The sequence below is a fragment of the Musa acuminata genome, chromosome BXJ2-9 (assembly GCF_036884655.1).
Source record: "Musa acuminata AAA Group cultivar baxijiao chromosome BXJ2-9, Cavendish_Baxijiao_AAA, whole genome shotgun sequence".
Lineage (NCBI taxonomy): Eukaryota > Viridiplantae > Streptophyta > Magnoliopsida > Zingiberales > Musaceae > Musa > Musa acuminata.
Window position 1 is genome coordinate 17505388 of NC_088346.1, and position 12254 is coordinate 17517641.

General features: G+C 36.2%; 1 long non-coding RNA gene across 4 annotated transcripts; it reads left to right on the forward strand.

Annotated features, from left to right (window-relative positions):
* Positions 1-1482: 1482 nt before the first annotated feature.
* LOC103998393 (uncharacterized) lies at positions 1483-12041 on the forward strand. Of its 4 annotated transcripts, none has more exons than XR_010491332.1 (4): positions 1483-1882; positions 2023-2404; positions 2472-2602; positions 11327-12041. It is a non-coding gene; the product is annotated as an uncharacterized LOC103998393 (long non-coding RNA). The 4 variants fall into 4 exon arrangements; XR_010491333.1 differs by lacking the exon at positions 1483-1882 and having other exon boundaries at positions 1903-2404; positions 11327-11492; positions 11684-12041; XR_010491334.1 differs by lacking the exon at positions 1483-1882 and having other exon boundaries at positions 1903-2149; positions 2235-2404.
* The last annotated feature ends 213 nt before the right edge of the window (positions 12042-12254 follow it).

Consider the following 12254-nt stretch of genomic DNA (forward strand, 5'->3'; position numbering starts at 1 on the left):
AGTTCTAGCTATGAACATTGAGGTTCCTCCTATTTATAGATATGCATACAACTTAACACTTAATGGATCTTGTCCTTATTGGGTATTAGATCTATATTTAATTACCTAATCTAATTGAATCTTATCTATATGATCCAAAATAAGAACGTCATGGATATCTCATATCCATACATCTACTCATTGCAATATCTATCATATGTGTGTGACTCTCTAGGCCCGATACCGAACTGGCGGTGAGTCGCTCTTGTCAGAATTCCTTATAACTTAGAACTCTTTTTGATATAGTGAATTATTATCTCTATAATAAGTCACTTGACTCATCAACTATAGACATACCATGCCACTACGCTAGAGCCCCTAAACGGTACAAGAGATCTAATCCATCAAACATGTCTATCTGTAGTTACCGTGTATCTATAGTCTCTTATCCATCTAATATCCCAAAAACCATATATCGAGTATAGTAACGTCAAGCCCATGCGAAATCTTGTCCGAGTCTCGCTCTACTTGGATTCTCTCGGAGAACTTCTTCTCTCTTAATCCGAATGACCATGGCTAGAGATTTTATCTGAGCGAGCACACACGAGATACTCCTCTTATGATGCTGAGAGTGGATGATTCTTCATTGACACTCAATTGCCTTCATAACGTTGGCTATCATTCCCGATAACTCGTTATACTAGATTTGAAATTTTCAAACCTATAAATATGACATCAAAGAATAAAATAATAATATTCTTGGTGTCTAAAGTTTAATTATTAAATGCACTACTATGATTACAGAATCGTTATCTAACGTACGGTATCATTAACCATTCAGCATTCTGTAAGCGGATCAATCAATGAACTCATTCTCCAATAAGTACATGCAATACATCTTTAGTGTTCCCACATGAGTGGCTATGAGATCAACTGCCTCCATTATATGAACGAGCATACAACATACCGATCTATCCGATTATCTCGATGTCCATCTCGAGTAACCTATGATCGGAACGATTTAAGATTTATGTTTAAAGATGAATCGATCTCATTAGGATTTTTTTTTAAATAAATATAATAAAAAATATATTAATATTCTAATTTACTAAGTATGATTATACATATCTTTAGATCATTTCTCGCATTAGGGATTCTAAGACTTGAAAAACGTTGTGCTGAAAGAAAGAATGATACAAGTAACAATATCAATGTTTGGAATGATCCCTAGATGAATAATATACTTATTAATAAATAATTATTTTTAATAAAATATTTAATTTAATTTATCATGATTTTCGGATGTGAAGATAAAAAGAGTCGTTTATCAACCTTTGCAAGGTGAGCATCATGGCGATAGCGAGGGATGGTCTCATATCATTCAACCTAAGGTTAAACAAAAGTTCAAACATTTATTGTGAAAATTGTTGTGGAAGTGGAGATTACATTCTTTGAATGATTCTTGGAACTGTGGGATATCATCAGCAAGGATCTTAATGCGACTTTCGGTGTCTTTGGACGACTAGGGTAATGGAGCTTGGCTGGAACAAGGATCTCAATGTTGCAAATTGTTGCTATATCCAATTCGCTATAGTTTATTTGGAAGAACAGGGGCAAGAACCTTCCTCGCAATCGCTTCCTCCCCACAACATCCAGATTTAAAGCCTTAATTAATGTTTTCTTTTATCATTAACAACGATGAACCTTTTTCTTTATTATTTACTCCCGAAGCAGACAAGGGGAGAGTTACTCCAAAGACTCGACACGAGTAAGAGTGATGTGCGATGCGTCGGAGAGAGCCAAACCAGAAGTTTCTGTTACATATGGGTGTGTTGTGTTGGCCAATGCATTATCCAGATTTTGACGGAAATTTATTTATATAGCTCTTTGGAAGGAGACCAAGGTACTAAAATGATCTCATGTTCTTAGGGTTTCAAATTTCGTTGTCCACAAGCTGGCTAATATTCTTAGTGGTGGGATGTTGCCACCGATTTTTGTAGCTGGGCTAATCTTCTGAACGCATGATCTGTAATTCTCTTTCAGAAGACCAAAAAAAAAAGGTCTTGGCACGTCGACTTCCGGCCGCGGTATGGCCGGCGACGAGGAAGCGAAGCCAGAGACGCGTTGGTTTCGACGGTGCTCTCCCCAAGTGCAGCTCGACAAGCTCAGGGTATTCCCTAACTCTGTTGCTCCTTGCGTCGTGTTAATTTCTCTAATTCGTGCCAAGAATCATCCCATGACATCTCCTCGTGAAGACTTCTGTGAAATTGGAAGGATCTACTTGCTAGGCGGATCTCAAGATAGCCCCATGTTTTTAGTTCCGTCAAGACTTCAATTTTGTTCTCTGATTAGCACATGTAGTAGGAATTGCACAAGTAGCGTTTGCAACTCAAAGCACAGGCGAAGGAGAGAACAAAATTGAAAGGTACCTTTATGTTCTTTGCTGTTCCGCTGTCACATTCTGTTGATTCATGCTTTCTAAATTCCTTCAGGGAGCACACAGATGAGTGTAAAGACATGTGAGGAGACACCTGATGTGGAGAATACAGATACTTCGGTCACTACTGTTGGAGGCAGTTCAAGTTCTCCGACATCAAAAGAAAAAAAGAAAAAGGCTTGCTTGGCATGTTCTCCTATAATTTTAGAATTTCGGATTAACTCTTTCCTTCTCTTGCATTACACATTCCACCTTCTACAAAGCACATTATAGTGTAGGGTATTGCTGTTCACTTGTTATTGCTGTTCACTTGCATTTGTATGTGGCCCAATGCCCATAAGTTTTCATTCCTTATTTGAGATGTAGGGTATTTCTCCAGTTGTCTTGTTTTATGTATTAAAGATTCCTAATTTTTTTTACAAATCTGTAATTAGACATATCTTTTTTTTTGTCTAAATGTAAAATATATTGTAAAACAGTTTAGAAGAAATCATATCTGGCAGCTCCCTTTTTAACAATGTTATGAAAACGTTGTTCCTCATAGAAATTTACAATATGATTCAAACTGCCAACTATAAATTCGACACCTTATCCTGTGGTAATTTTTTTGCGAGTCATAATGTTCTTTTTACACCTTTTATGAGGTTAAGCCTTGGTGCCATTAGGTTGAGCCAGAGTTTAAGTCAAAAGAAATAATACTTTACCTTGTTGGGTAAGATTGCATATGTTGACTCTCAAATGACATATTGATGGAAGCCATATATAGTGGATGATTCTACTTTTAGTATTTCTTATATGATTTTTAGTTAATTTTTGGTAACCTTTGACCAGTCATGATTTTCTCTATGACATGACAAAAGCATGATGTGGTATATGTTTTTCCCCCTTTCAAAATTTTAACTAAAAGGTAACCTTTTTATCTGTAACTTTCATAGAATCCTAAAAGAATTCTACTCTTTCTTTCTCATGCCCGAGAAAGAAAAAGTTGTCCTTTATCATCGATCCTTGTAGCACTATAATAATCATCGTGTGCTTTATACTACCTCAATAATATATTTTTAATCTCTTCTCTAATTAAATTATGCCACTCAATGTATTATTTTCGTAGACTATATGACATATTCTTTTTGCATTTATATCTTACTCATGTGATAAAAAATTCTCTTTCCTTAAAGATTAATAGGTACTCAGAGTCTCTTGAAGTACTTCTTTCCAAGTTGTCATTTTGAGTACCAGAATCGTTTTGGTGATCTAGTTGGACCGACATTGTAACACTCCAATTAGTCCTACATTGAAAGTGGGCAAGACTAAGATTACCTTATAAGGGTCTGATTAGTGTATTATTATAAACTTTAGTTTGAGCATATTGACCAATGATTTGGGTCCATCGAAGTTGATAGACTAGTTAGTCCATCAGGCCCGGGTCATGACATTTAGTATCAGAGCTAACTTAGTATTTAGGCATGGTGAGAGGGCTCGCACTATGTTATGATTTGATCTGGACGATGTTGGGCCTTGACAAGGACATCAAGCCCTTGAGTGGGTAAAATTGTAATACCCCGATTAGTCCCACATCAGAAGTGGAGAAGACTAAGATTGGTTTATAAGATTTGGGCTAAATGAAATTAATGGACTAGCTAGTCTAGAGGAGGAAGAAGTTTTAGAGAGGAAGGTAGTGAAGGAACAAAAAAGGAAGAAGGAAGAAGAGGAAAAAAGAAGCGAAGACAAGAAGAGGAGGAGGAGGAGAAGAGAAGGGCATGTATTGGAGAGATAAACGATAATGGGCGGACAAGGATGACAACGAAGATAGCAACATCGTGAGAAATGAGTGCAAGCCCTAATCGTGGACGTGTCACACTTGTATTTTAGGTTTATTTGTTTCTATAAATATTTAGATTGAACCACTCGAAAATGGAAATGGTCGCCCATTTTGTACTGTTTCGGGTGATTTGACGGTCCTTGCTTTTTTCTTTATTTTATACATCCTTGTGCTAATGCGTACTTACGGGGGGCGACATCCAACGATGGCATCATTGACAACAATGACAACAAAGATAGCAATGTCATGAGAAATGGGTGCAAGCCCTAATCGTGGGTGTGTTGCACTTATTTTAGGTTTATTCGTTTTTATAAAGATTTAGATTGAACCATCCGAAAACGGAAACGACCGGTGCGTACCAGAGGAGGAAGAAGAAGAAGTTTTAGAGAGGAAGGCAGTGGAGGAACAAAGGAGGAAGAATGAAGAAGAGGAAAAAAGAAGCAGAGGCAAGAACAAGAGAAGACAAGGACGTGTATCGGAGAGATAAACAACAACGTATGGGCGAGCGACATCCAATGGTTGCATCACTGACAACGATGGCAACGAAGATAGCAACGTCGTGAGAAACGGGTGCAAGCCCTAATCATGGACGTGTCGCACCTATATTTTAGGTTTATTTGTTTTTATAAAGATTTAGACTGAACCACCTGAAAATGGAAACGGCCGGTATGTACTGCCCATTTTGTTCTGTTTCGGGTGATTTGACAGTCCTTGCTTTTTTCTTTATTTTATACATCCATGTGCTAATGCGTACTTACTGTTTAGACATCATAAAACCCCTTGTTATCATTTGAATATTGGGTAACTGGGCAATCCTCAAAGGTGACGGCACAAAAAATGGAGGCTTGTGCATGAATCACACTATTGGACTATTTGTAAAGAGCTTATCCAAGGTCTAAGTGTCTACTGCAAGCAACCTTGTGTATTAAGTAGTAACAGTTTTGTGTGTGACTGTAGCAGAACTTGATGGGAACTTAGTCAAGATGTAATTCATGGGTTTTAGTTGCTGAAACTAAGTAGCTGTGATTCAGAACTGTGGATACATTTGGAAGAACCTAATTATGTGGCCAACTAACTGCAGATAAGTTGGCAAACAAATTTGAGGGTTATTTGTAGTTAGACCATAATTTGGACGATAGATTCAGAAAAAACTTGGTTATATATCCGAAATCAGAGGATATGTGGACAGAAAAGACAACTAAATCTCTTCCATTCTTTTTCATAGGTGTTTTCTATATTTTGTTGAATTGTAAGAAAGAAGGAACAGAGCAACATGAGAGATACAAGAATAGAAGCTCAATAAAGCAAAGAGTTAACTTGGGAACAGTCTGACATTTATGAAATTTTAACCTCAATTATGTGTTCTTCTAACATAGTAGATCTTTATCTTAAAAGGGGCAGCCCAATGTACAATATTCCATCAATTCAAGGTTTGTGAACGTGTAGTGTACATAACTTTGTACCAATAAGCATGGTATACAATTTCGAATGGTACCGCCCGGTACAAGCGGTACATACCGGTCCGATGATATATCGGTACGCGAACCGCCCGCTACTAGATGGAACGTGCTACAGTGCTACACTGTAGCATTGCTATAGTGCTATAGTAAGAGGAAGAAATATTTAAAACCGCTCGGTAACTCTGATACAGTGCTCCAACGGTCAAATTGACCGTTGGAACCCTTTCTCATGGTATTTAAACCCTTCTTCTCCCCTATTTCACTCCATTACATTCTCATACTCTATTAAACTATCTCAAATTCTTTTTTTCTCATATTTGTGCTCCCCTAAACTCTATAAAACAACGATTTGTGAATTGAATCGAGGCTAATTTGGGAAGATTAAGAGGAAGAACTTTCTAATTAAGAGGTATGTTTACATAAGGACAATTCGTAATGGACTGAAATACGAACATTGTACAAGATATTCTTCAAAGCCCGAAAAAGTTATGTGATACTATTCTTATCTAATTTACATTGATTTCGCTAAACTTATGCTATTACTATATTTATTTCTAATTTAAAAATCATATCCTAACTTTTTTTTTTAGTTTCAGGTATTTTCGGAGGGTTATACTCCTAAATTAGGTGTACCGCTTGGTACGCCCTAGCATACCGCTCGGTACATGGTACCGTACCATACTGAGTCAACCTCGAAACACTAGTACGGTACGGTATTGCATACCTTGCCAATAAGTACATAACCTTACACCAATAAACAAAGCCCTTAGGTAACCTCATTGTGATGCCAAGTTCTAAGTGGATTCTTGCTCTCCTATTAGTTGATCTCTTGTTGTTTGCTTTCATATTTTTTTTCTGTCCTTTTGCTAGAAAAAGGTACAAAGATGTTAGTCCTTCATTCATTGACCCAACAACAACAATTTGAGTTCTTATCACTACGTTTTGAGAACACACCTCAAGGATTCAGGATCTACAGTTTAAAATGGTCAAAAAGACTTAGGGTGATTTTAGTGGGATATCAGAGCTATTTAGTCAAATTCATCTTGAATTTGGTTTATGCCTTGTTGTTTTGTTGATTAGAAGAGTTAGCATGTGCAGCTTCTTTTGGACCAGTATTTAATCTTAACCTAATATGCAGTCAAATATATAATTAAGGATGATTAAACAGATGTTCAAACATTTTTCTGGTGGTGGCTGATTGGGGAAGATGATGATCTTTACAAACTTGACATAACATAAGTTTATGGAACTTCAAAGCCACTGAAAAACACATGATTTGGTGTAATTGATCAAAAGGTCTGAGAGTGAATGGAGATGTTGAACTCCCAACACACAATGCTTGTGCTATAGAGTGAAGTTAATTTTAAACGTGCAAATTATAATAGCCTTTGGGTCATCTTAATTTGTTGCCAGGACTTGAACAGCAATAGGCAAACATCTCAAATATCATGTTCAACATTTTTTCTGCAATTGAATGTCATGATAATTTTTAAATTTATCTGCGAAAGAACATCTATGAGGCTAAATTTAAGAATTTATCATCTTTATATCAAGATAGTATGGTTGACAACTTTCAAGCTATATTGTCTCGATCAATTTTGAGAAGTTGGGACACAAGGTTTAGACATGCATTATTTGAAAAAACTAGGTTTTGAACTTTGTTGAAAAATACTGCATATATAAGAAGTATGATGGATATAATGTGCTTCTTATATTGTTTGTAGTCATAGGAAAGTTGTTTACCGTTTAACTTGGGTTGAATAATTTCTCTATGAAAGTTTCAGATACAAGTTTATCAATCTGGCTTCTCTGTTTTTCCATGATGTGTTTTTTATGATTAGAGCCACATTTAGTGAACACCATCATCATTACTACGATATCCAAGCCTTGTCCCTAAAAAAGGGGTAAAAAGTAATAACATAAGTTGGGAAGGCTAATCACGTGGCACAATAGATGATATCCCATCTACATAAAATAATGGCTAAGTAAAACAAAGACGCGAGCAAGGTTCGCCTTACAGTACCGTACCGACGCTTCGACCTGGGCTCCGTACGGTACTGTACGATGTACCGAGCGGTACACCTGATTTCACAGATTTAACCCTCCAAAAATACCTGAAAATTAAAAAAAAAGTTAGGATAGGGTTTTCAAGTTACTAATAAATATAGTAATAGTATAAGTTTAGCAAACTCAATGTAAATTAGGTAAGAATAGTATCACATATCTTTTTCGGGCTTGAAGGTAGTCTTGTTCGAGGTTCGTATTTCAACCCGTTATAGATTGAAATATCTACAGAAAAATCAGTTGAATTGTTAGACTATTTTGTTACAATATAAACTCTAAATTTCAAATGAATTAAATAATCACATATGTAGATATACATGATTGTTGATTCTACCACCAAAACGAACGACGGGCCTCCACGGGTGGTGGATCGAGGTCCTCGATCCGATACATCTGCATATCAATATGATACGTTTGTTGGACCGAATCATGAAATTGATCCCATAACATAGTGTATTGATACACCGTATGTCATTGATGCATCAATGTGGTGCTGATCGTAGACTGATCGTCATGAATCATATTTGTCCGAGGCAGCTCTTGAGGCATATATTGGTGAATGTCAGAGCTTCTACTTTCGCTATTGATCTGCTGTTCTGTATCATACTGTTGCTCAGAGAAGGATGACCAACTATCACCATACTGTTGTTGCCCGTATAATTCTCCATAATACAATGGTTGTGAATACGATGAGCCTCTTTCTGTGTCTATATCATGTATGCTCTGTCGCATTTGTTCATATTCATCCACTGCCTTCCCCTTCCCCTTCCGCGCATAAACTTGACCAGTACCTTGTCGAGTTCCATGATCTGAATCTTGAGTGGCATGTGTAAAATATTGCTCCTCAGTCTATTCACCACCCTGAAGTTGTGTAGACGAGACCAACGACTGCCCGGCATCACCGCCATCATCTGTCGAGGCACTACTGTCCGTGTTGCTGTCATGTCTCTAGACTGAGCGAGAAAGAGAATATGATTGTGAAGGTGTCTCGTCGCCCGACTCGATTCTTTCCAACGATGCCATTGATGCTACTGATGCTACTGCCTTCCCCTTTGCCTTTGCACGTTGGGCGGACGAGTGTGACCGTTGGGTGTCGGTAGTTCACCATGGAGTCTACCTTATGCTACTAGTTTGGCCTAACTGAGAAGGAGCAGTTGGTTGCCTCATGCTGGTTGACCTCTGGTTTCCACTACCACTGCCATGCTCCAATTGTGAGTCAGGTCGTCGATGCCTCATTGCTTCATCGACTGTATACTGATGCTCCAATGATGCACGAATCCCAACTGTGAGATCCGGGTCGACTTGATCGTCGCAACCCTCATATTGATCATAAACTGGTTCCTGTGTAGCCCTATGATATTCTTCCTCAACTCTTGCCTTCTTTTTTAATGTATCTTCCTTTGCTTGTTTAAGCATGCTGTGAAATAATTTACGGATCTTCGTTAGAACATTCTTGTATTTTGTAACATCAGGATACCCACCAGTCAAATGCATTTTCACCCGAGTTATTCCTTCACCCTTGCCATTATAGTCACAATAAATATATTGCCAATGATGACGGTTTCTATCTAGCTTTTGGACATGAACCCATGCATCATCATGTGACTGTTCCTTTGGTACCGTGATCCTACCAAATTTAAATCAAATAAACTATAAAGTATAAACATATTAAATTGATCAAATATCGATCATAAATCATTAATCATAACATTAAATAATTTTATTAAAACGTAACTAGTAATATTTTATCATCATAAATATGTTATATGCATAAAAGAAGTATTAAAATCATTAGATACACTAATTAGATGATTAACATAGTTAATTTTTTATTAATTATTAGTTTTTCAACATTATAAACATGATAAACACCCTAATAGGTATTAAAGATATTGGATTGACATAAAATCGAACAAATTTTGATTAAATCATCATTAAAATGACTAATCATAGTATTAAATAACTTTAATAAAACATAATTAAACTTATTTTACCATCATATATATGTTAAACACATAAAAAAAAATTAAATATGTAATTTTAATCCAATATGATTCAAATTATGATAAATTCATCATTTATCTACACTAATTATACAATTAATATAGTTAATTTTTCACTAATTACTTCTCTTTCACCACTATAAACATGATAAATACCCTAATAGGTATTAAAGACATTGAATTGATATAAAATCGAACAAATTTCGATTAAATCATCATTAAAATGACTAATTATAGCATTAAATAACTTTAATAAAACTTAATTAAACTTATTATACTATCATAAATATTATTCAATATTTAATATGAATGAAACATACTAATCATAATCTTAAAGATCTTAATTACTCTCTAATTAAAGAAAACGAATACATACCTCTTGATTAGAAAGTTCTTCATCTTAATCTTCCCAAATTAGCCTCGATTGAATTCACAAATCGTTGTTTTATAGAGTTTAAGAGAGAAAAAAAAAGTGAGAGAGAGTTTAAGAGATTATAATGAAATAGGGGACCGTTACCGAGTGGTACCGGGCGATAACGATCGAAATTTCGATCGTTACCGCCCGATATTACCCCGTATCGAATGATACCGCCCGATAGAATTTTGACCGTTACCACCCGATATTACCCCGTATCGAATGATACCGCTCGATAGCGGTCGGTCCGCGTATTGGTAGCCTGTCGGACCGGTACGTACCGCCCGTACCGAGTGGTACGATTCGGTATGGCAGACCTTGGACACGAGTGAAGTATGCCTTCCAAGTTAAATGGCTAGTTTCCACTTGGAAATGTCTACCTTACTTGTCATAGTTTAAGCTTGAACTTTTAAATTCTCCATGAGAAAAATTCTAGATGATAGTCGGGAGATGTCGACATGCATCTTGTGGCATCTTAAAGAATCATGAAACACCAAATTACATTATTCGTGCTGGCGTTGGCTATCTTCAGAAAAGAAACATTTTCATGTATAGTTTGGATCTTCTTAGCAATTACTTTTACATTTCATAAACAGTAGCATGGATACAAATCTACCTTAGAACTTCTAAGTTTAATTTTGGCTATTTCTGCTTTTTGATAAATAATTGCTTGATTCTTTCATTTTCCTTTTGAACTGGAATTACTCAACTAAACTTGTGTCTGATATTCCCTCTTTTAAAACAGATATCTTACTTTAGCTATGGCTTTTTTATTTCTTGGTTAGTATATAGCCTCCAATGGCAATTCTTTTTATCTGCTAGGAATACATTTAAAGGCGGCTTTCCTGCTTGGAGGCTTGATGTGTGAAAATGATGAAAAAGCAAAATGGCAAACATTGATAACATTCCAAACAAGTATGACTTGTTAGCTATATTTGATGATTGGTAAATTTAAAGATCGGTTGACTGAAAAGCCATAATGATAATAAGAATAATAATAAGTCGTAGAACTTCTGGTGAGGAGCTTGAACAATAGAGTTTTGCCATAGTTGGATGGATATGTATTATTGATCTCAGAGCATCTTTTAGAAAAATAAAAAAAGGAGACTTTTTCATTTTATATGTTGACTTGTATGAACTTGCCATCAGGTTCATCAAATGCTTTCACGTCAGGTTGACAATCAGCAAGGAGACGTTTTCATCTGCGTCGAAGATATATTCAGCTTTGGATGTTCAAGGAATATGGAACCTGCTGGTCTCCCATAAAGGTGTTTGATTGCAACAAAATATAGATAATGGATGAACCATGACATGGGTTCGTTTGTTTCCTCATTCTTTGTTTTTATATGTTGCCAGTAGTCTCAGAAGGATGCAATGGTATTTTCTTTAATCATCAACGCAGAGAGAACCATGTCAATCATGATACGTTGTCATATGATGCTTAATTTTTGCTTAAACAACCTGGCTCTTCTATCTGCTTCACACACATTAAATATGTTGTTGCAGTTCAGATTCATGGGTCAGATATTATCTAAAAGATGACACTTGTGGGGTTCAATATCTGTCTCTACTTTATCCGAAAGATGCCTACTTTGTGAATTTGGGATATGCTAATCAAAGGAAGCACGAAACAACAAAATCAAAAGCAGGCACTATGCCCACTATTATGAAGTTTCTGAAGCTCTCTGGTGCCGTTTAACTGTTTTTGTGTTCAAGTAAACTTGTTGATGTCTGAGAAGATGTGTGTGTGTGTATGTAATTGTATAGTCATTCATAGTGGGGTGCAGCTGAATTCTTGTTAGGTAACGCTAAACTCATTGTTCATCTCTGATAACCTAAATGAAAAGCTTCATGAGTTGAATTATTTTGCTTTGGGACCAAAGAGATTGATCTGAGTGACATATAATTTTATTGTGTCTTACATCATAAGAAGGTTAGCCAGAATGAGGTGGAAACTGACCGATGAGTGGCATGAATCATGAAGTGTCCTCTCTTTGCATTAATTACTTCAGCAATCTGCCCAATGAAATATGTGCATTTCTTTTTTTTTTCTTTTTTTTAATATGACCAAGACACA